Genomic DNA, 23,881 nt, shown 5'->3' on the forward strand with positions numbered 1-23,881 from the left:
TGTAGTTGTGTACAGGTTGTTTTTGTCATGTTTTTGTCACGTCACACAAGCCTGATCCTCCATCCATTGGGTATTTTCAACTTTCCTCTGTGTTCTTCAGCCCCACTCGTACAATTTTCTAGCTCCTACCTGCCTATTCATTGAGAAAACCTGTGCTCCCATCTAGGAATATAGCTTGAAACCAGCATTAATAAACTTGTTTTCAAAGCATGTCTTTACTTCTGTCTGTGGAGGTGGAAGATAATTTGATGTTCCCTTCACTCTCTATTCATTTTCAAAGAGTTTATGAAATATGGAGTCATCTTTTTTTCTTAGATATGGAAGAGCAGGATGGTGACAGATTACCCTGTCTGGCATTGGCCCCTCGTGCTGTTATAATTGATCTAATTCAAATTTCCAGTGATGGAAGTAACAAATGATTCTTTTTGAGGGAGCGTGTGTATTTGCTGAATTTCTAAGAAAGTTTCTGGAACACAGGCCAGTAAATTCCTTCAGTGTCTCCCGCATGCCTTGTATCCTGCTTGGAGGGGCAGGAAGGAAATGATGGAGTTTGAGCGGGATGATGGCGTTTTTCCCGTCTCATGAACAACTTGGATTTCAAGAAGTTGGTGTCCTTCATCAGGAGGACACTGTGTCCTTCATCAGGACACTGTCCCCTTTGAGGTGAAACAGCTTTTCCATATGAGCAGTTTCTCTGTCAGCATCACTGCACTGAGTGGGACACTGAAGGGCGAGTCCCTGCTCAGACTCTGGAAAGGAATAAAACTGAAAACATCCCTGTTTGCACAAGGTGTCCTTCTCCTTTCTTCACAAGCAGAAAGAAATGTGTTGCAGCACCTCAGAAAAAAAAAAGAAAATTCAGGTATAGTTGTGAAATCAGAGAAATCTACAGCATGGGGACACCAAGGTCCAACATTTTCAGTGGCTGCTGTCCCTCCCAGTCCCTGTGGTGCTTTAATGTCCCCGTATAGTGACTTATTGTGCCCACAGTAAGCCTTTCTGAACTCCCAGGGCAGCCTCCACAACCAGGGACTGCACTGATGTCTTTAGCCACATCCATTGACCTCCAGGTGTTCCAGCTACAAGCATTTCCCTGTGTGTAGCGGTGCTGGCCAGGGCTTCTTTCTCTTTTTTTTTGTGTTACACAGACCTGGCCGTAACGTCAAGTCTTACTGGGTAAAGTCTTACAATGATGACAGCGATAGACTCCCCCATATAACCTGGCAGACTCAGCCATGAAGATGGAGAGCGGCCAAAGTGCAGTTTCACGCTAATTAATTGCCATTGCTTTATTCTTGGTTAATGGGAAGATTCTGAAATATCCTGCTTGTAGATGTGGTACCTACCTGAGTTTTGCAGAATGGAGGTGCACCCCCTAAGTCCTCTTGCTTTTCAACGTCCAGGCAGACCTGGCAAACCTGTACCTGAAAGCCGGTGTGAAGAACATAGGCATCGGGTTCCTGATGACCGACGCTCAAGTGGCAGATGAGCAGTTCTTGGTGCTGGTGAGTGACTTCTTAGCATCAGGTACCTCTGTCATTGCTTGATTTCCCCTTTCCCCCTTCTCAGTGTGGTTGTGCTCATGGTAGCATCTGTGGTTTTAGAATATACAGAAGGGCAATATATGAAGTGAGCTAGAAGATATGTGGGTTAAGTTCTGGACTAAAAGCCATGATAAGGTCTCCTTTGTGAGGATGTACTCCATCATCTGATAGTTTTTCTTTCTCTGATGTTGTGTACCTAGTTTTTCCATACTTCATGGTATGCTCTCTACAGTTAAGAGACGTGTCTGTTGTGACATTGCAGCTGAGGACAGAGCCCAAGGAATGTATCAACAGATGAAGAGTTTGACCTGTGGATCTCATGCATCCACACTCTAGTTACCTAATAAGGTTTTTCCTGGCTGGAATATTTGACTGCAAGTTGGTGGATGGTACAAAGCCACCAAATGACCGTGTCTGTGTGCGTCACCTAGCTGCTTGTCCCATTGCAGTCCTTTTCCTCTTTGTTTTTCCATTAAAGTTTTTGAGTTGTTGCTTGCCCAAACAATTGCAGAATAGCCAGCCTACACACAGATGCTCTGTTTCGCTGCAGAACATGGCATGAGTATGTGTGGTGGAGCACTCCCCATGCAGGGCGCACTGCAGCTACAGCGCACATGGGAGCGTGCGGCTGTGTCACCGTGACCGCAGGGGGTAACCCAGCCTGGGCATATTCCCCAGAGTCCCTGGAAAATCACTGCTACCAACTGCATGATGCTTTTTTCCTTATTTATGAGTCAGGAGTGGGAAGACTCCAGCTGGTTCGGGTGACCTCTGTGCATGGTGAGGACTGGAGAGTTGAAAGCACAGGGAAGCGATAGTTTGTGCGAAACTCCAGAGTTGACATATGTGGCTGTAAATTGGCCAGATGGTTTGAGCAGCAAACAATCTCTGCCTGTGATAAATTTGTAATCAGGAGTAAAGACAGGGGTTGTTGTGGAGGCTGGTGAGTAGCTCCTGTCACCTGTGTAGATGGCACAAATATCTCATGACATGAAGTGAAGCTCTGCAGTGTCCTGCAGCAAGGGGCAGGCCAAGCAGCCTGGTTTGGGATGTCCAGGTCATTTTGCGGTGGTTCAGAAAGGTGTCACATTTTCCTGTAGCTGCTATGTGGGGAAGAGGGGACAGATCAGAAGTCCTCACTCAGGGTCTGGGGAGGCAGCTCAGAATTGTGGCTGGACTGAGGACTGAGGAAGGGACCATGGGAGGGACCATGACAAGTGTAACAAGGGCAAGTGCCAGATTTTGCACCTGGGACACAGCAACCCTGGCTGTACAGACAGACTGGGGGACGAGATGCTGGAGAGCAGCTCCATGGAGAGCTCTGGGGGTTCTGGTCAGTGGCAAGTTGAACATGAACCAACAGTGTCCCTGGAGCCAAGAGGGCCCCGTGTCCTGGTGCATCCAGCATGGCACGGCCAGCCGGGCAGGGAGGGGATTGTCCCGCTCTGCTCTGTGCTGGGGCGGCCTCACCTGCAGCATTCACTGTGTGCAGGGCTGGGGACACAGGAGAAAAGGAGATAAAGCTACTGGAGGGTGTCCAGAGGGACATGAAGCTGGTGAAGGTTTGGAGGGGAAGCCATATGAGGAGCGGCTGAAGTCCCTGGGTTTGTTCAGCTGGAGCAGAGCAGACTGAGGGCAGAGCTCATGGGGCTGCAGGTTCCTCAGCAGGAGCAGGAGGGGCAGGGCTGAGCTCTTCTCTGTGACAGTGACAGAACCCAGGGAATGGCAGAAGATGTGCCGGGGAGGGTCAGTGGGACATGAGGAAAAGGTTCTTCACCCAGAGGTGCTGGACACTGAACAGGCTCCCAGGGCGATGTCACGGCCCCAGCCTGACAGTGTTCAAGGAGAGACTGGGCAATGTCCTCAGACACACGGTGTGAACTGTGGGGTTGTCATTGCAGGGACAGGAGTTGGACTCCATGATCCTTGGGGGTCCTGTCCATGTCAGGACGTTCTATGGTTCTATGACCTCCCAAAACGTGACCTAGTGCCACCCAGCGGGTGCTGCCTGAGGGCTCTGGCTGCTTCCCGCTCTCTGCAGGCTTGTTTTTCTTACTTGTTTCACTTCTTTCCATCACCTAAGGAGCTAGAACAGAATATATATTTTAGACTCTCTTATAAACAAGCAGATATCTGATTAGTGTATTTTCCTAAGTAATTAGTGCTCATATTGACAGTATCTCACTCAATAATAATGATTTCAATCAAATCAGAAGCCAGAAGGGAAGTGAATAGGTGATAAATTAAGTAACCAGAAAAAAAAGAAAAATTGGCTGGTTATGTTTTTGGCAATCAGTTGCATAACTATTAACTTTAAAAAGTTTTTAAAAGATTTCTGACTTTTAAAATGTTTTGGTGATGTGGGAGTTATTTTACCAGCACTGGCAATGGCATTGAACAGCTGCAGGAACGGTACAGGTAACGAATTGATTTGCAAAACTGAAATTATTTCATTATTGTGTATAGCATATTAGGTATTTGCGATTTTTTTTTGTAATCTAATCAGCACTGTCGATCTGACAAAAATGGACTTTCTGTACTTTGGCTTTATTCTGTGTTTGTTTAGCTCATACTTTTATGAGAAATGTTGCTCTCACAAGGGCTTATTTTTTAGCAGAATGATGTTCTGTGCCACTTTGCTGCTGCTGGGGCCTATGGGCGCCTGGCACAACGATTTTTCTCAAGGAAGGGTTTTCCCCAAGGCCCTGAAGAGGGAGGCACCTGCTTCACTTTGCTCTGCGACTGCAACAAAATCCAGACCAGTAAACCCAAACCTGCCTTCTTCTCAGGTGAAATCCCTGATCTCTTCCCCGATGATGAAGTAGAAAACATAATCAACAGCGTGAGGAATGAAGTCAAAGGCCGAGGGCTGGTGGACTCCAGGGAGACTTGCTGGAAGTTTTTTATAGAGCGTGTTCGACGGCAGCTGAAGGTGAGACAGGCTGGGGGAGTTCAGGTCTTCGCCATCTGCCTTGGTGCAGGAGCATGGGGTGAAGATGCTTTGGGCTGCCTGGTAGGAAGGTCAGACCGCAGCCTGAAAGGCTTTTCTGCCTGTTCATGATGAGAACTGTGATGCACTCAGCAAGTAGTACTGAAGTGCAGGAAATGCTCTCTGTTGCCATCACTTCTTGGGTGTTAGAAAGCACTATGGAAGTTGAGAACGTTCTCTTTCAAGAGCTGAGCAGGACCAGCCGCTCCCTTTTCAAAGCCGGGCACAGGGGTGCATCAGGACGAGGTCTTGCTGCTTGAAAGAGCTGCTGAAGGGATCAGTGTTCATGTTGTTGGGGTTCCATTGCCAGAAGAAATGAAGTATTATGTTAAAAACAGAGTGCTGGAAACTGAGTGGCATGCAATGTGCCTACAGGATTTCTTCCAGCACAGCCCATAATCCAGCATAGAAAGGCCTTATGAATATGTCCAAAAGATCCCAGAACAGTTTCAGGACTATTTCCCATGTGTGCTCAGCTCACGGGGAAAGCACAGTGAGGCGCACAGGAGAGTGAGACTGTTCCAGAAGGTGTTTACCCCTCTGCAGCGCTGTTCACTGCTGCCGGCACAGGGCCAGGAGCTGGGGAGGGCAAAGAGAGAAGCCTTGATCTTTGCTCAATGAAAGCATGTCCTCCTCCTTACTGCTCCGTTTGTGTTGGTGGGACACGGTCACTGAGATAGGGTGGCCCGTTGCTTTTTTGATGTGGGAAGGTACATGTTCAGGATGGGGAACAACTGGAAAATTAATTTTTGAGGGAAAATTTGAGGACCATGCCACAGTGTAGGTGCCCAAGGAGAGGGAATGCAGTCCTGCTCTTTCCCTCTCTGGGTGTAGAGGGGATTTTCTGATGAGTCCTGATGCTGTTTTGTGACTTTTCAGCATCTTGGTTGTCTTCTGCCTCCCGTCCCCTCATGGATCTATTCCTGTTATTGTGGTGCACTGGAAGGGCAGTGTGAATATGATTTACTTGAGGCTGATCCCTTCTCTTTTTTCTACCCTTCTCCTTAACCGTGTGTTACAGCAGATGGATGGGGTCAGCTAGGAAGTATTATTTATGCTTATAAATATCTCCAGGGTGGGTGTCAGAGGATGGACAGTGGTGCCCAGCGCCAGGGTGAGGGGCAACAGGCACAGACTGAAACACAGGAGGCTCCATCTGAACATGAGCAGAAACTTGTTTGCTGGGAGGTGCCAGAGCCTGGCCCAGGCTGCCCAGAGCGGGTGTGGAGTCTCCTTCTCTGAGACATTGAAACCCGCCTGGACCCACCTGTGTGATCTGCTCTGTGACCCTGCGTGAGCAGGGCTTGGACTGGGGGATCTGCAGAGGTCCCTTCAGCCCAATCGTCTGGGATCCTGTGAAGAGGCTTTTGTACAAGGACAGCTTCCTGAAACTTGCCTGGCCCTGACAGAAAAACGTAGAGGTGCCCAAGGCATATGCTTGAAGGTGCAGGAAGGATTTCTGTGTGTCTGTCCCCATGCGCAGTGGCCATGGCAGAGGAGCAGGAGCTCTAAGTTCAGCTACCTCTTCTGAAATGGAAACTAAAGTGGGTTTGTTACAGGCAGTTCTTTTGTGGCTTCTAAAAAACAGATCATGATGGAGGTGTTGACCCACTATAGCGACATCTGAGCTAACAGCAGCCTGTCCTATGACACTTGCTAAGGTACCAGCCAGGGCTAACAAGTGGGAGAGGGATGACGCACTGAGTGAGATACACTGCTTCCCAAGCTGGTCCTTGCTCACATGTTGCTACTTCATTGCATGGTGGCATCTTGTCCATGTCCTTCTTTGTGGCCAATTAACAAAGCTTATATGGATTTATGAGCCACAGCGGGCTCACAGGAAAAGGGCTGTGATGAACAGTAGTGGTAGGTTTTGGTTCTTGGGTCTTATCTTGCTGTTAAAGCTGGTTGTGAGGCAACAAAGAGGAAAGGTACTTTGCCTTGTCCTGACTTTACGTCCTTCCAGAAGGAGTTTCCTGCTGGCAAAGGCAGAGCTTGTGCTGCCAAGAGGAGCTGTGGGCCAAGCGGCTGTGGGGCAGGAGGCTCCCAGCCTGCAGGAAAGGCAGGGGATGAGGGAAGGGATAAGGCTGGAGGAAGGAGAAATGGTGCAGGGCAGAGGGGATGCTGGGCAAGGGAGTAACAGCCCCTTGACCAGGCCCCAGAATAATGCAAAGAGAGACCCCCAGGGGCCCACATACACTGCACAGTTTGCTGCAACTCAGAAACTTTTAGCAGCTGGACTGAAATAAAAGCCTGAAAAGCAAAGGACCTGCTGCACAAAAATGCAATGAGTAGGGAAAATATATTCATAAATGCTTTTATTTCTGTTCTGCTTTGTTTTGAGGTTTCTCTATTCAAAAAATGTCTCACTCTGATAAAAGCAGATTTTGAGTTTGAGCCACCTCGACTCTTTTCAATGCTGCTTTCGGGGAAACAGCCCAGGTGGGCCTGTGGTCCTGCCAGGAGAATTTAGATCCATTCACTTTAATTCCTGGTTGCACCACTTGAATACAGATGCCAGTTCCCTGCTGGGCAAAGCTTTGTTTCGCTGCTGAAGCAGGGAAGGGTGGTTTTATTAAAACCCAGCTTCAAGCTTGAAAGTGTGCCAGGCTTCTGCTTTTGACCATGGCAATGTTTAACACCACTGCTTGTCTTTATTGCAGAGAAAAAATGTGTTCACTGCCACATTACGTTTTTTTCCATGCCAGGCTTGCTGGCCTGCAGTGCAAGGGCTCAAGGACTGAGGTTGCTGTAACCTCAGCTGGTGCTGTGAGATCTTCCATTCATGGAATCCCAGCCTGGTGGGGGCTGAAGGGCCCTCTGCAGATCCCCAGTCCAAGCCCTGCTCACGCAGGGTCCCAGAGCAGATCACACAGGTGGGTCCAGGCGGGTTTCAATGTCTCACAGAAGGAGACTCCACACCCGCCCTGGGCAGCCTGGGCCAGGCTCTGGCACCTCCCAGCAAACAAGTTTCTGCTCATGTTCAGATGGAGCCTCCTGTGTTTCAGTCTGTGCCTGTTGGAAGTGGATGGAAGAGCCTGAGCTGGGCTGTGCAGCTGGAACCCCATGCCTGCTCCTGGCTGTGTCTTCTCACGTTCTCCTTCCCTGGGCTCTGCAGGTTGTGCTGTGTTTTTCGCCCGTGGGCAGCAAGCTCCGTGTCCGCAGCAGGAGGTTCCCTGCCATCATCAGCTGCACGGCCATAGACTGGTTCCAGGAGTGGCCGCAGGAGGCCCTCGAGTCTGTCAGCCTCCGCTTTCTGCAAGAAACAGAGACCGTGGAGGTGAGCACCTCACCCACTGGCATCTGGGGCTGCCATGGCCGTGCCTGGGTTTGGGTTCCTCTGCGGGGGGTGCTGGTGGCAGCCAGGTGTGACATGTCCCTCTGCTTGGTGCAAGCAGTGCCTCTCGCGATGGGGACAGCACTGCAGGGACAGCACTCACCCAGGACATCTGGGTGACCGTTCAGAGAGGAATTGCTGGTAACTCTCTACTGCTTTAGGATGAGAGAAAATGGCCTCAAGTTGTGCCAGGGAAGGTTCAGATTGGATATTAACTAAGCTTTCTTCCCCAAAGGGCTGTTGGGCATTGGAACAGGCTGCCCAGGGCAGTGATGGAGTCACCATCCTTGTGGAGGGGTTAGACAGAGATTAAGTTCTTAGGGCCATGATTTAATACCAGAGTTAAGTTATCGTTACACTTGATGTTCTCAAGTGTCTCTTCCAACCAAAATGTTTCTATGATTCTAATTAACTTAAGCAAAGCAGGTTTTTCAGAGAGGGGCACAGCCCTCAGCTGAAGCATGGCCGTGGGCACCATGTTGTGTTTGTTCACTGATAGCACTGCCAGACACACCACTGCTTTGCAAGCAAGAGCGGCAGCTTACAAATCGGTGCAGGAAATAACCTAATGCTTATGGGTATTGCAGGGAACATGGGCTTTGCTCTCCACAGGCGTGTCTGAGCGCCTGTAATTCTCAAGGGCAAAATTATGTCAAGTTCTCATTGATGACAACCTGCTGCTGGACTAAAAGAGATTCAGTTATGTTTATTTAGCTTTTCTGGGCAGGATTTTTGTAGAATAAAGTCTACAATGTTTCTTTTTATGTGTGTGCTTTCCCTATTTGTAGAGGAGAAAAGCCCAAATTTATGCTTGAAAGGCTGTTATTTTATAGAGCTTAATGCTAGAAAAATTGCTTGGAATAAGATAAAATATGAGATAAAAAGATATAAAAAGAGGTATACAGTACATGAACAGACAAAGTTATTTTAGAGATAACAAGTGAAAAGGGATCAACTTGGATGTTCCAGCCTGGATTTTGCTGCAGCAGAATAAAATGTTAATAAATTCCTTTGTATATGGCACAGATCTGCACTACATATAGTTGTTCAGTTTGAAATATTTTCTCCTTGTCTTCTCATCTTACTTTTAGGATTCAGTGAAAGATTCAATAAGCAAATTCATGGCCTATGTCCACACAAGTGTCAACGAGATTTCGCGATTGTATCTGAGCAATGAGCGACGATGTAACTACACCACTCCAAAGTCCTTCCTGGAGCAAATCAAACTCTATCAGAATTTGCTACTGAAGAAGGGCAAGGATTTAAAAGCAAAAATGGAGCGGCTGGAGAATGGCCTGGAGAAGCTCAAGAGCACATCTGCACAGGTAAGCAAACCCTTGGGGTTAAAAGCTGATGGGTTTTCGTGTTTCTCTGTTAGAGGCATCTCCTCATCCTGGTTTGAAGGAGAACTTTACCGGCTGGAACTGTGCAGAGTGTAAAATTTGCACTAGATCCTGGCTCTAGTCTGGTGTGAACTGGTTCTTTGAGGAGCAGGAGTTGTGTCTGTACTGGAAAGGAGAAGGGGAGGGATGTATATTCAGTCCCTGCTGCTGGGGTGGTGCCAGTCCCTGGTGACAGATCACAGGAACTGAAATGAGATAGGGATCCAACTGGCTATGTACATCTTTTAATTATTATCTTTCAGTTGTGACAAGATACCTTATAAAATAGAGGGAGATCAGTGATTTTTGGAGTAGCATCCAGGGGATCTACAATGACTTCAGCAAGAATCCTTTTAAAATATAGCTGATGGTCATTTTTCCTTGCATTATGCTGTCCATCTTTGAGGGAAACTACTGCGTGTCTGAAATGTAGACCAGCCATCCCCAAATCGCCCTGCTAAGGACCAGCACTGGCACTCTTGTGCAGTAAAGACTAGATGTTGTTCTGAGTATTTCACAAACCCCTCTGTAGTGACTCAAACTGCCTTTCAGAGCTTTGCTGTCTACACCAGTTGCTAGCTCCCGTTTTTCTCTCCATTTCATATTCTATTAACTGTTTCAAATGTTCTCTTACAAGCTTCTGCTGTGGCAAATGGACCTCTCCTGAAGCTGCTCTGAGGAAATGCAGGGGGTTGGTGGGAATGAAGGACTAGCGGGTTCACTCCCTTCTGCCTATGTGCTCTGGGTAGTGCTGCTGACATAAACAACGTCTGTCGTGCTCAGAAGGGTATGTGCCTCGCTGGAGGGTGATGTATGGGCTTTATTAGTGCCTCTTGGCTCTGAGAGCCTGCGTCTCACTTGAGCACTTGCTTTCTTCATGGTGCAGGACAGGTCTTTGAGGACACAGAATGGGAGGGGGCATGTTTCATGTCCCCTTTGCAGGTTCTGTCATCTCCTGCGGAAGGATGGGGCTGCGGTTGAACAGCCAGTAGCAGAGAACACCAGTTAGAACCAGTGATGTCAACCAGAGCGACCTCACACCCACCCTGCCTATGGGGGGAAATCATTTTGCTGACCTGTGCATTGCTGCTGGTTTTGGTGGTGTCCCAGTGATGGAAAATTTGTGTTAGGTCTATTTTTTATTGCAAGCAACTAATATGAAACCAACCTTTTGAGGGGAAACAAGTCCCTGTAGTGTCGGTCAAACATGGGAACCTTTTGTATTCTTCAGTTGTATCTGCATATAGGTGTTTTGTTGGCAAGGGTTCTCTGACCAGCCACAGAAGAGGTGCTGAGGAGTGGTGGAGGGCTGGGGAGGAGATGGGGAGCCACAGCACCTTGGGGTCTTGTCTGTTTTACTGTTGCGAGAAGGATAAAAGGAAGCGATGTTCATATCTGGTTGGAGTAAGGCTGGGTGAGAAACGCCTGTTTGTGAGGTTCCTGAAGATGCAGAGCAGTGAGGAGAAATGTGTCAAATTTGAATCTGAGATTAGCACTGGGGGCCTAAAATTAAACACCTGAAATATCAGATGTGTGCAATAGTCAAAACTGCTGCCGAGTTGAAACAAGGGTGTGGATATTTAGCAGTAGTGAAAATCATACCAGAACGTTCAATCTTGTCTGAACTTTACACTCACCCATGGTTGGTCCTGGTGCTGAGGAGCTGACGAGTCTTATGTCTCAGGTGTGTCATCTCCAAGCTGTGTCGTGGTGCCTGAAAGTGATATGTTGTGGGTTGTTTTGTTTTTGTGTTTTTCTTTAAATTTCAAAGCAAAGGTGGAGGATTTCGATACCTGGGTGTGGCCTTACGTCTGAGGACTAGTGCTCCTGTCACCAGGATTCTCCAGTTTCCTGCTGCTTGGATGCCACGACAAGTTAATTATGAGTTTTATGCATTTCTATAGACCTTCCAGTGTGGCCTCAGCATGAGGGAGCTGTTGTGCAAATAGTTGCGGGGTACATTTTGACTTAACCATTCCAACTTCAAAATAACCTCTTCCCCCTCCTTTGACTTGTTTCCCCTCTCCACCCCTCGTCCCTGCTCTGGACAACTTGATACTGTTGACCAACTTTTCTTCTAAAGAAATGTTTTCCATTTCCTATGTTTCCTCACCATCTTTCCCTGAAGACAGCGACTGTCCTCAGTACCCTGAAAAGCAGGAGCCGGCTTCCAGTTATTAGGACATAGAAGACTTAGGAAGATGCATGGGATGAGTAATTTGTTTTTCCAAGTGATGTTCACCATGAAGAGGTCAGCGCTCTGTTCAGAGCTCATTGCTGAGTCATTTTTTGGATGACCTTGGTTAATATTGCATCACTGGATTCCAGATCCAAGTCTTGCTTGCTCTATCAATTAGTCGCTGACCTTTGTGATGTATTTTGTGTTCTTGAAACAAAGCAGGGAAAATGAGGTAAAATGAGTCTTCTGGGAACCTGCCCTGCAGGTTTTCTGTTCTTTAATAATTCTTCTTGCTCTGTCCTGGTTGAGTGTTCGTGGGTAAGAAGACCAACAAGGCCAATATCCTGGTGGGGGTTTGTTACAGCCCACCCAACCAGGATGAAGAGGCAGGTGCAATATTCTGTGGGCAGCTGGGAGAAGTCTCCTGATCGCCAGCCCTTGTTCTTGTGGGGGACTTCAACCCACCAATGTCTGCTGGAAATACCACACACAGAGAGATTAATAGTGTTCTCTCCTCACTCTGGGGTGATGGTCTGCTGTCATTTTTCCTGCCGCCTCGGTCTCTCTTTGTACAATTATTCTTGAAGTGTTACCCAAAAGTTTCTGAAGAAGCAGCAAATAGCTCTGTGTGCAAGCTGCCACCCTTTTTGGTGTGAGAGAGGGGAAGCCTGAGTACCTGGTTACCGTGACGTTTGTAGAAAGAGGAGAATTTTTCATGCCTTTATTCCTGGCATTGCTGTGCCAGGGACGGCTCCGCAGGCCACCCATGGGAGCGCATTAGATATTTCAGCTGTGCCTTCCCGAGGCGGCGGTGTGAGCCCGCCCCGCTCAGCGCTGTCTCATCAGGCGTTTTCATGGCTGGGCATCAGGCTGTGTGGGAAGGGAGGAGAAATGGATGTGACAGACTGGTTTTGCTGTGGAAACGAGCCTGACATTAAAGGAAACTTGTTTGATGTGTTGAGGGGGTGAAACTGGAGGAGTGAAGTTCATAAATCTGCATTCCTGGTGCTGTCCCCAGGATACCACTAAATAGAGTGGATTTAGTTGTTTAGGCGTAGCTCCTGTTTCTCTCTTTCCACTGCACAAACACTATTAAATTGTCCCTGTTCAACTGTGTTTGAGCTGTAGCCTCACTGGGGAAGTGTGATTTGTTTCCTTACACAGGTGAGGGAGGCTGGAGGTCAGCAAACGTCCCCCAGATGTGGCGAGGTCTGTTAGCAGAGGGTCCTCAGCTCCCACTTGGATCATTTCCACTGGGAATTTAACGTGTTGCCCAAGCCAAACTGGGCAGTAACACACACCTTCACAGTAACACACACCTCTGGCCTTCCAAATGTTTCATTCGGGCAAAGCCCCAACTGAATTTCTTGCTTTTAAAATCCTGACAGTGTTATAGCAAGTCATTTACCCTTCCGCTATTACATGTGCTTGGCTGAAAGAAGGTTTTGTCAGAACATTTTCTGTTCTCAGGGGCTGTGCTGAGGGCTGAATTTACATCAGCTGTTGAGTGCTGGTGGGTTTTAATCCCTCACTTGTTTTGTTGTGGCCACGTAAACCCCTAAAGCTCCCATTCATGTCTATATCCAGCACATCATTTTTGGGCAGAAGCTCACAAGCCATATCTGCTATCAGTGAAGCCTCCCACTTCAGTTTCCTGCAATCCCCAAAGATGTGGAGCTGAACAAGAAGCTGCTGCTGAGTTTGCTGAATGAAGGGATTACATGCTCCTGAAGGCTGGAGTCATCTGGATTTACAGTTGCGTCTTTGCCCAGGTGAAAACAGCATTGTAGTGCTGGGCAGCAGGAGGTGACAATGACTGAAGCGCACAAAGAGACTTCTAAGAAACCGCCCTCCACTTGAAGCTGATGCCGAATGTCAATAGCTTCAGTTTATATGATTGCAAATCTTGCTCTCTCTTCTGGTATAAAAATGGAATTATCAACAAAAGCAAGTGTCTGACTTCCCTTCTAGTAAGTACTTTTATGTAGGTAAAGATGTATTGAAGGAGCATTAAGTAATCCTTTATGCGCCTGACCTCAGGACAGGGAAAAACTCCATGGTCTGCACAGAGCCTGTGGAAATTAATCGATACGGTGCTTTTAGAAAGAGACTTTCTGTCTTGGAGTGAGAGCCAGTGTGAGCTGCCCCACCATGTGAGCGCTCCAGCCTGTTGCTGAAAGTGCTCCTACCTTACGCGTCTGAGTAGCTGCTTGGTGGAGCTGCTACCACTGCTGTGCCTCGAGGCTGCCAGCTGAATGGGGGATCCCTTCTCAAGCTCATTTGACATCACGAATTGGAACAGAAGTGTGATGGGAGCGGCTGAGGGACCTGGGGGGTTCAGCTGGAGAACAGGAGCTGAGGGGAGACCTTCTGATCTCTGAACTGCCTGAAAGGAGCTCGGAGCCAGGGGGGGTCGGGCTCTGCTCCCCAGGAACAAGCGCCAGGAGCAGAGGAAACGGCCTCAAGTTGCCCAGGGGAGGTTGAGGTTGGATGTGGGGAACAATTTCTTCCCCAAAGGGCTGTGGGGCATTGGAACAGGCTGCCCAGGGCAGTGCTGGAGTCACCATCCCTGGAGGGGTGGACAGACGTGGAGATGAGGTTCTTACGGATGTGAGTTAGGGCCAGTGTAGGTTAAACAGTTGAACTTGGTGATCTTAAAGGTCTTTTCCAACCAAAATGATTCTATGATTCCACAATGTAAAGTCCCTCAAGCCTTGGGCGTCTGACAAGGGCTGTATGTGTCAGCAGATCACAATCATGATGTTTGTGGTGTGAAAAATGCCCTTAGTGCCACAAGTCTGTAGGACCTGATGGTTGTAAGGGAACTGATGGGCATCTTCTTCTGCCGTGTGTGTGCGGGGTGCGGGGGGGAGGAGGTGTGTTGCAGGGTGTGCCTGGCAAGCAGGGGGTTCCTGGTGCACAGGACCTCCTCAAAACCTGCACGTGGCAAAATAACACCTGCTCTGTTCTGTAGGTGTCAAGGCTGAGAAGAGAAAGAAAGCGTAGCTGAATTGTAGTGCGTCATCGCCACTGCCAAACACATATGTACAGTGCATGCGTGCCTCTGTTAGAGGGGACGTGATGTGACACCAGATCTCGTGTTCAAAGAGAGGTGACAGCTGGGTGTATTTGGTTTTCTGATGAGAACAGCTTGCTGCAAGTGCCTGGCCTATGGTGAGGCTCCTGATTGCACAAAGGCAATCCCAGGAACAGCTGAAATGAAAGTTTCCACCTGCTTCCCATCAGATCATACTCAAAGCAGCATTTGCGTTGCCCTGGCACCTCAGTCCTCTTTCCAGGCAGGGAGCAGGGCTGGGACAACCTCAGCAGCTCCATCTGCTGATGGGGTTTCTCCCCTGCTGGGTTCCTCACCGCTCGCAGCCTGCTCCACTGTGTGCACCACACACACCGACCCTGACCCAAGCAACCATGGGCAAAGGAGAGCAGCAAATCTTGCTAACAGCTAGAATACCACTTTTCTGTGCTACCGTGGCATTGCTTGCTTTGCCCACAGGCCCTCTGTGCTTTTGAGTGCTGCTCAGCCCCTCCGGAGTGTGAGCCTGTGCTGCTGTGCAGGGCAGGAACAGGTTGGTGCATGTCTGTGCTCCCACATGTGTTTCTTCCCTCCAGGTGGATGAGCTGAAGGCCAGGCTGGCAGCCCAAGAAGTGGAGCTGAAGCAGAAGAATGAGGATTCTGACAAGCTGATCCGGGTGGTGGGAGTGGAGACGGAGAAAGTGAGCAGGGAAAAGGCGATTGCTGATGAGGAGGAGCAGAAAGTGGCACTTATCACCCAGGAGGTCGAGCAGAAACAGAAGGACTGCGAGGAGGACCTGGCCAAAGCTGAGCCTGCCCTGGAGGCTGCCCAGGCTGCTCTGAACACCCTTAACAAGGTAGGGTAAAGATTCCCCTGGGAATCCAGTATCTGCCGACTGCATTGGAGCAGGGGGAAATATCATCTGATGGCCCAAATTTTTGGGCGATGTATTCACCCTCCTCCAGCTTCCTCCCAGCTGGTGCATACTGGGTTCTTGGTGTAACTTAGAGTAGCAGCAAGGCTGCACCAAGTTGCCTTTTACTCATGTTTATGGAGAGCAGGAGGAACTGGAGGTGGGTGTTTCGTTTGCACCTCTTCTCCACTGTTGGCTGGCTCCACTGCTCGTTGGTTCTGCCCCACAAGGAAGGGAAGGTCACCTTAGAATCATAGATCCATAGAATCACAGGATGGTTTAGGTCGGAGGGACCTTCAAAGCTCCCCCAGTGCCACCCCTGCCCTGAGCAGGGACACCTTCAACAGCTCAGGTTGCTCAGGTCATTCCCCAACTTATACTGGAACCTGGACGGACCTACAATTTATCTTGACTTGAAGTTCACACGGCATCCTGGAGCAGAAAACTCCTGCTGCACCCAGGGCAGAGGAGTGGCCAAGCACCTGGTGCAGCTGGAAAATCAGAATGAATCCCATGATTGCAGCAAGGCAAGGCTCTGTCATGCCTCAAACCATGGCTCAGTCATAGCCCTCTTGGGGGAGAGGAAAACAACTCTCCGTCATCAGGAATGGGTTTGCTGTTTAATTAGCTTTCAGAAAACATGGCTTTGCTGCAGAGATGTGTTGCTTTGGCTCTTGTTCCTGGAAGGGAAAGGACTGTACAAAGGGAAAATGTTTGTCTCCTTATTAGTTTTGGTTTCGTGCTGGAGCTGTAGAATATTTCATTAGGCAAAGATTAGGGAGATGCTGGGATTTTTCTCTAGGGACCTGTGAAGCTGCAGTAGCAGAGCACTGGAAGGCATGGTCTCCTTTACCTGCTGATCGGAGATGCGCCGGAGAGCTTGACCTGCTTACTAATGTGAATAATCTGCAATATTTGTGTGTGTATATACAGTTTCTCCCCAATTATCTGTCTTCTTTGGGCAGCACTGCTATATGCAACATTAATATGGAAAATAGTGAGAAAAACTGTCAAGTAGAATGCAGCAGTAAATATACATAGTTAGCTACCAAGAAGCTCAGTAAGTATGTGGATACATGGACATTTCTGTGCCAGTGTCACCTGCTAGTTTAAAAGAAGAACAACCATGTCTATTCAGACTTGTATAGTATATGCATAAAATAATTAAGGTAATAAGTATATGGACCATGATGGATGCCCAGCAGGTTATGACAGACCCAGCACAGAGCACCTGCAAAATCAAAAAAATGCAAAGCCAGATGTGACAGTGAGTTTGAAAACTTAGGAAATCAGGTTTTAGAGACAAAAATGCCCTTTATCTCTTGCAGTGCAATTTGTCTGCGGGCTGTTCCTCAGCACCTGCATCCCCTAAGGAGTGCAGGACGTGGAACTCGGGGGATCTGATGTTTCGACATCCTCATCTCATTTTGGGAGGAGGGAAGGAGGAGATGTAGGCACAGCGACTCCGGGACTGCCTTCCCCTGCCCGTGGGTCTCTGCTTGGCACAAAGCACTTGCAAGAGGAGGCAGAGTTGTCTCTCTGGGCAGCCTGTGCCCGTGTGAGAAGGAGGATGGTGCTTGGCCAGTGCTGCTCAGTCTCCGCACAGGTTACAGAGAGCAGAAAACAGTGACAGTATCAAAAGCAACAAACTTGCCATGCAATTGCCTGCAAGGAATATCCCCCTGGAGATGGTCCAGAGACGTCTGAGGATGCCATAGTGGTTCCTGAGGCAGGTGGCACTCGGTGTCAGTGTCCTGTCTGGTTTCCATCCTGGGGATACTCCAGTGTGCAGAAGAATTTAGAGTGATATAAGGTTGTAGCATGGAGGGTGTTGATCTCTTCTCCTGAATAGCAAGCGATAGGATGAGAGGGAATGGCTTCAAGTTGCACGAGGGGAGGTTTAGATTGGATATCAGGAAAAATTTCTGAATGGAAAGGGTTGTCAAGCATTGGAACAGGCTGCCCAGGGCAGTGGTGGAGCCACCATCCCTGGAGGGGTGGAACAGATGCGGAGATGAGGTTCATAGGAACATGGATTAGTGCCAGAGTCAGGTCATGGGTTGAACTTGATGATCTTGAGGGTCTCTTCCAACCAAAATGATTCCATGATTCTGTGATTAAAATGCAACAGATTGATGCCATCAGGGAAAAGGGCAGAGCTCCTTTTACATGGTACTCAAGTTCATCAGCGTGGCGCTCACCATGGGCTTGACTTGTCCTCTTCCCGTGGCGCCAGAAACTCTCACAATAGGGAAGGAAACCAGGCACCCCATGCTGCCCAGGGCTTCCTCCATCTCCTGACCAGGACAGCATCATCCTCCCCTCCACCCAGGGCAGTGGCGTCCCCGTTCCTGTCATGCCGTGAAGTGTTCACTTCCTAGGGAAAGAACAACAGCACCCACTCAGCATCCCATTGCCAGCAAGATGCAGGCTGTGAAAGACAGGCTGCTTTGCCAGAGCCCCCCAAGCAGCACCCCCAGCACACGGGGGCTCCGGAGAGGCCACATCGTCCGTGCTGCTCCCGGCTGAGCTGAGCTGGGTGCTGGGGACACGGGAGGGAATGTCGGGCTGCTCGCCTGTGCTCACGGTTGGCTCCGTGTCATCGAGCATGTTAATTAGAGACGTTTCACACTGGAAATGCACACAGCTCCCAAGGGCCTGTTTCTGCCAGCTCGATGATTAAGAAAAGCTCAAAGCAAACGAAGACACATTTAGGAATAGATTCATGGCAGATACCTTTATCTAAAAAATGAATGCTCAGAAGTACCAGACTCTCGCACCTTGCTGCCACAGATAGAAACTGATAGAAGCAGAACATCAGAGAAAATAGATTAAAAACTATTCAGAACTGATAGAAACAGGAGCTGACTGAAACTCATAGATTTTCCTTAAACCAGTGTTGAAACAGCCCTTATCCTTGTTTTGACAACAGCGTGTCATCTGAGCACAGCTGGGTTACCCGCGCTGGTTTTTCCTATGCTGAAGCTAAATCGCGTGTGCGTGGAGACAAGATTTAAGATGTCAGCAGATCAAATCCTCAGCACTGCTTTATTGTCACAGTTGCAAGGGTGTTAGGAAATAGGTGCTTTCTCCGCAATTCACCTTTTTTTAACTTAGGTTAAGATTCATCCCACTTTCTATTAGGGACTCACTGAAGCTGCCTGTGTTGACAGTGGAGGAGGTGGATTAGCTGATTTTCTTGTGAGGGGACTGTCTGTTCACCCCAATGACTGCCATCCTGCTAAAGGTGCTTTGTTTAAGTGCCTAAATTTGGGCTGGATGATGGCCCCAGGGGTGCACACAGATAGTTCAACAAGACCTCAGTGCAAGGGTGTCTGGCACAGGGAGTAGTTGAGCACAAAGAGAAGAGCTTCAAGGCAGTTTTAGAGGGGCTGGGGGCAATTCGAAGAGGTTATTATTTGGAAAGTTTTCCTTTTTCCTTATCCTGATCTTCTGAGACGGCAAAAAACCTCCTGCAGCAGGGAAAGGGTGGGAGTGTGGGGAGGAACATGGGGCTGGGCTGGTCCGGGTGCAGGGAACTGAGCACATGTGCTGCAGACATGCACAGCGGTGATTTAGAGGCAAGAATGTTTGGGCTGGAAGAAACCCAATTTATCAGATTGATAGCTTGGGAGCCTGACTCTATTAGTTGCAAAGTAGAAAGCAAACCCATTAATTTTTGTCTAACAACCTTGTTTTCCCGTTTTCAGAAGAATCTGACGGAGCTGAGGTCCTTTGGCTCACCACCTTCAGCTGTCAGCAATGTCACCGCAGCCGTGATGGTGCTGATGGCCCCAGGAGGAAAGATTCCCAAGGACAGGAGCTGGAAAGCAGCCAAAGCCGCCATGGCCAGGGTGGATGGCTTCCTGGACTCCTTGATCAAGTTCGACAAGGAGAACATCCATGAGAACTGCCTCAAAGCCCTTCAGCCCTATTTACAGGATCCCAAGTTTAAACCCGAATTTGTGACCACCAAGTCCTTGGCGGCGGCCGGGCTCTGCTCCTGGGTGGTGAACATGGTGCGGTTCCACGCTGTGTTCTGCGAGGTGCAGCCCAAGCGGCAGGCTCTGAGCAGGGCCAACGCCGAGCTGGCGGCTGCCCAGGACAAGCTGGCCAGTATCAAGGCCAAGATTGCTGTAAGTGCTTGCCCTTCGGTGGGAGCAGTGTAAGGGAAAGGGAGCTGGGGGTCCTGGGGACAGCAGGGTGACCATGAGCCAGCACTGGGCCCTTGTGGCCAGGAAGGCCAATGGTACCTGGGGTGGGTTAGAAGGGGGTGGTCAGTAGGTCAGAGAGGTTCTCCTGCCCCTCTGCTCTGCCCTGGGGAGACCACACCTGGAATATTGTGTCCAGTTGTGGCCCCTCAGCTCCAGAAGGACAGGGAACTGCTGGAGAGAGTCCAGCGCAGCCACCAAGATGCTGGAGGGAGTGGAGCATCTCCCGTGTGAGGAAAGGCTGAGGGAGCTGGGGCTCTGGAGCTGGAGAAGAGGAGACTGAGGGGGGACTCATTCCTGGGGATCAATATGGAAAGGGGCAGTGTCAGGAGGATGGAGCCAGGCTCTTCTGGGTGACAACCAGTGACAGGACAAGGGGCAATGGGTGCAAACTGGAACACAGGAGGTTCCACTTAAATATGAGAAGAAACTTCTTCCTGGTGAGGGTGTCAGAGCCTGGCCCAGGCTGCCCAGGGAGGTTGTGGAGTCTCCTTCTCTGCAGACATTCAAACCCGCCTGGACCCCTTCCTGTGGAACCTCAGCTGGGTGTTCCTGCTCCATGGGGGGATTGCACTGGAGGAGCTTTCCAGGGCCCTTCAACCCCTGACATTCTGGGATTCCGTGACTTGTCACACTGGTCACTGCCTGGGGAGAAATCCTCCACTTTGGAGCAAACTGCTTCTCTGTGCTCACGTGTGGAGTGGGAATCCAAAGATTTTTTTTTACTGCTGCTTTCTACATTTCATCTGTTCTTCGCCAGCCTTGCTTACACCTTGAAAGAAAGGCTAATTAATAATTCTTATTATTCCCACCTAGTTTTTCAAAACGTAATTTACCTCTACACCTGGGTCCTCAGGACACTCATTGTCTCAAACCAGTGTGTTCCTGGGGGGGAAGAGGAACCAGAGGCTCATTCAGAGCACTCATAGCATGTGCTGGGCTGGCTCCCTGCGCTCAGTCCCCGATGATGGGCGTTTTTTGCAGGATGACGACTGCTGAAGTACGAGGCTAAAAGTTTGTCCCTGCACAGCTCCCTGATGGCAAATCTTGTGCATCATCCTTATTTAGTTTTTTGCTAATTAAAAAAAAAAAAAGAAAAAAGGCAGCGCAGCAGGGACATCTTTACCCAGCCTGGCCTGGGATGTCTCCAGGGATGGTTCATCCACCACCTCTCTGGCCAAGCTGGGCCAGGCTCTCACCACCCTCAGGGCAACAATTTCTTCCTCATGTCCAGCCTGAATCTCCCTCCTTTAGTTTAAAACCATCACCCCTTGTCCTATCGCAACAGGCCCTGCTCAAAAGTCTGTCCCCATCTTTCTTATCAACCCCATAGACGTATGAAAAGGCCACACTAAGGTCTCCCCGGAGCTTCTCTTCTCCAGCTGAACCCCCCAGCTCTCTCAGCCTGTCCTCCCAGCAGAGCTGTTCCAGCCTCGGGTCATTCCTGGGGCTCCTCTGGCCCCGCTCCAGCAGGTCCATGTGTGTCCTGTGCTGAGGACCCAGAGCTGGACCAGCACTGCAGACAGCAAAAAAACCCCACAAAAAACCCAGACAAATAAGTCAATAAAATCAAAATACGTAAAAAATATTGACAAGTAAGTAAAAATATTGACTTATTTTGGAGCATGTGCCCCGAAACCTGCCTTTTCTTAACATGCTGTGGATCTGGCATCCTCCTTCATGAGTGAAGGATCCTGTGTGTCTGTGCCTTCGTACTGACACCACAGTGTGTGCAAAATCCCCTTTAAAAATCAACATGTGTTGTCAGCTGGGCTGACAGTTCTGTGTTGAAATATGCGGCTTTGAGATGTGCACTTAGAGAGGGGCAGCGCTGTTCCTGCAGCCCAGCTCGTGCGAGGACTCATCTGTTCCATCTTCGTTTTAGAAAATATATAGCTCTTTTGATGCCTCCTAGGCTTCTTAAAATGCTTACTACACTTTTTAACTAAAAATATTAAAGAAAAGGCTGCAGATTCCTCCAGTAGCCCCTTCCTGCTGCAGAGGTGGGCACAGCACCTGGAGCAGGGCTGGATTTAGAGCTATTTAGCCTCTAATTCTCCCATCTCAGATGTGAAATACAGCACTGGGAAACATTTTTTTATCCCTTTATGGTTCTTGTTTCTGAAGCTTTTAATGTCTGAGCTTTTTCTCTTCTTTCTTTTTTCGAAGAAGTGGGATTTGGTTAAGGAAGTGGCAATCCCCCCAATCTTTGGGGGGATTACTGGTACCTCACCAGCATGCGCTTGCAAAACTGATTGGTTTAGGTGAGTTTTCCCCTCTGCAGATGGGTAATGACACACTGCTCGGCGCAGGGCTGGATCTGTAGGGGTATCCCTGCTTATCAAACTGTGATATCTTGGATACCTTCATTGACGTGAGGCTGATTCATACCTGCTCACAACAGGGCCCTGAGCTGCCGCATATCTATTTTTAGGAATAAATGAGACTATTTGGATTTTCAAAAATACTTATCACTTTGCCTGGGAAGTAAGGTCACTACAAATCTGGGGAGGGTAGATATAGAAGTGAGAGCTGTCCTCCCAGCTGCACACAGATGTGTTTGTGTGTTACTGCAGAGTGGGTCTGGTGGGCATTGCAGCTCTGACCTGTTCTCACAGCTCACGCTCCTGTATCAGATTGTGCTTGTGTAATGGGGTTTTATATATAGGAGTGTACGTATGCACACACATTCATGTACCTGCAGGGACAGAAACTTTTTGTGTTATTAATTCCAAGACAGGTCAAGGAGGGAGCGCTTTGTGTTTTCCAGTATCCTGGAGAGCTGCAGATACTGGAATGGAATGGAATGGAATGGAATGGAATGGAATGGAATGGAATGGAATAGAATAGAATAGAATAGAATAGAATAGCCCCCCCGCAGTGAATCACTCCCTGACAGCCGGGCAGGACAGGGGTCCCGGCCCTGGTCCCACCGCCCCGGGCGCTGAGCAGGCAGCGGCTGCAATAAATGGCGATGGGCAACCAAGCGCCGGTGTGGTCTGAGTGGGGGTCCCTGGGGCAGGATGGCAGAAAGCCCCGCTGTGTTTGCTTTTCAGGAGAAAAATAAGCGCTAAAAAGGCACTTTGGGGGTGCCCAGGTGGATCCGGTGGTACCCAGGGCCCCCCCAGAGGGAGCACTGGCAGCAAACCGGTGGGCACCAGGGCAGAGCCAGCAAAGGCCCATCCTGCACCCCGGGTGGGGCTGAGGTGTCCATGGGCTTCAGAAACACCCCCTGGGACTAACTGGGGGGACGGGGTGAGGGGGTAACCAGGGGGCTGTGCAAGAAGCCGGGCTGACTGTCGGCAGCCGGAGGAGGGGAGCGCTTTGCTCTGGGTCGGGGGACCCAGAACTGGGGGGACGCAGCAGCTCCGCGCCCCGCCCCGGGGGGCCCACAGCCCCATGTCGCAGCACTTTGCAGCCGCAGGAAAGCGCCCGGCACTTCCGGTTGATGGGCGCTCTGGTCACGCCCACAGCCCTCGGCTGACAGACGGAGCCCTCGTTTAGTGAAACGCCTGGGAGCGGAGAAGCTTCTGGAGCACTGACCGTATACGGGCCCAGCTCGGATTCCCTTGGGCTTGACAAGGAGGCTGTGGGACCTTCCGGCGGTTTCGGTGCGGGGCTGCGGGCGGAGCGTTGTCCTCAGACTGCGGACCCTGCGGGAGCTCCCCGGGCCGGCCGGTGGTTGTGTCTGCTGGGGACCCTGCGGAGCCGCCAGCTTTCGTGAGTGGGGATGTGCCTTTGGAATTGTCATTCAAAGGGTAGATGAGCACAGCTCGGCTTCAGCCGGGACGCCTCTGTGCCTTTAGTTTTTGTTTTTCCCTCACCTTCCCTTTCGCGCGGAGCGGCCCAGCCCAGGACGGGGGGTGTGGGTGTGTGTGCTGAGGGAACACCTCGTACCCAGCAGCCTGCTCCGTGCCGCTGCTCCTTGTCCCTGCATTTATATACGATACACAAATGTAAAGCAAACGGGGGCGGTGCGTGGGAGCAGGAGCGGCTGGGGGCTCCCGGGCCGGGCCTGACGCCTGCAGCGCCTCACGCTTTCCCGCTCCCGTCGCGCCGCCATCTTGGGCGCGGGCAGTGAAGCCGCCGCACTGAGGCCGTGCCCCGTGCCGCCGGGGAGGAGGGGAGCTGGTCGCTCTGGGAGCCGCTCTTGGGAAGCGGGCGGTGCACCCCGCCGAGGAGGGGGAGTTAACGTCCTTCGAGTCCTCCTGCTCGGGTACCGGCGCCGTTCGGGCGGTGGCTGATGAGGTGTCTGTGGCGGGGCGGGGAGAGCGCGGCCGCTGTGCCCTCA

General features: G+C 50.0%; 1 pseudogene; it reads left to right on the top strand.

Moving 5' to 3' along the window:
• LOC136115874 (dynein axonemal heavy chain 9-like) overlaps nucleotides 1-19,717 on the top strand; it is a 103,433-nt pseudogene extending 83,716 nt beyond the window's left edge.
• Nucleotides 19,718-23,881: the final 4,164 nt, after the last annotated feature.

The sequence above is a fragment of the Patagioenas fasciata genome, unplaced genomic scaffold (assembly GCF_037038585.1).
Source record: "Patagioenas fasciata isolate bPatFas1 unplaced genomic scaffold, bPatFas1.hap1 Unplaced_6, whole genome shotgun sequence".
NCBI lineage: Eukaryota > Metazoa > Chordata > Aves > Columbiformes > Columbidae > Patagioenas > Patagioenas fasciata.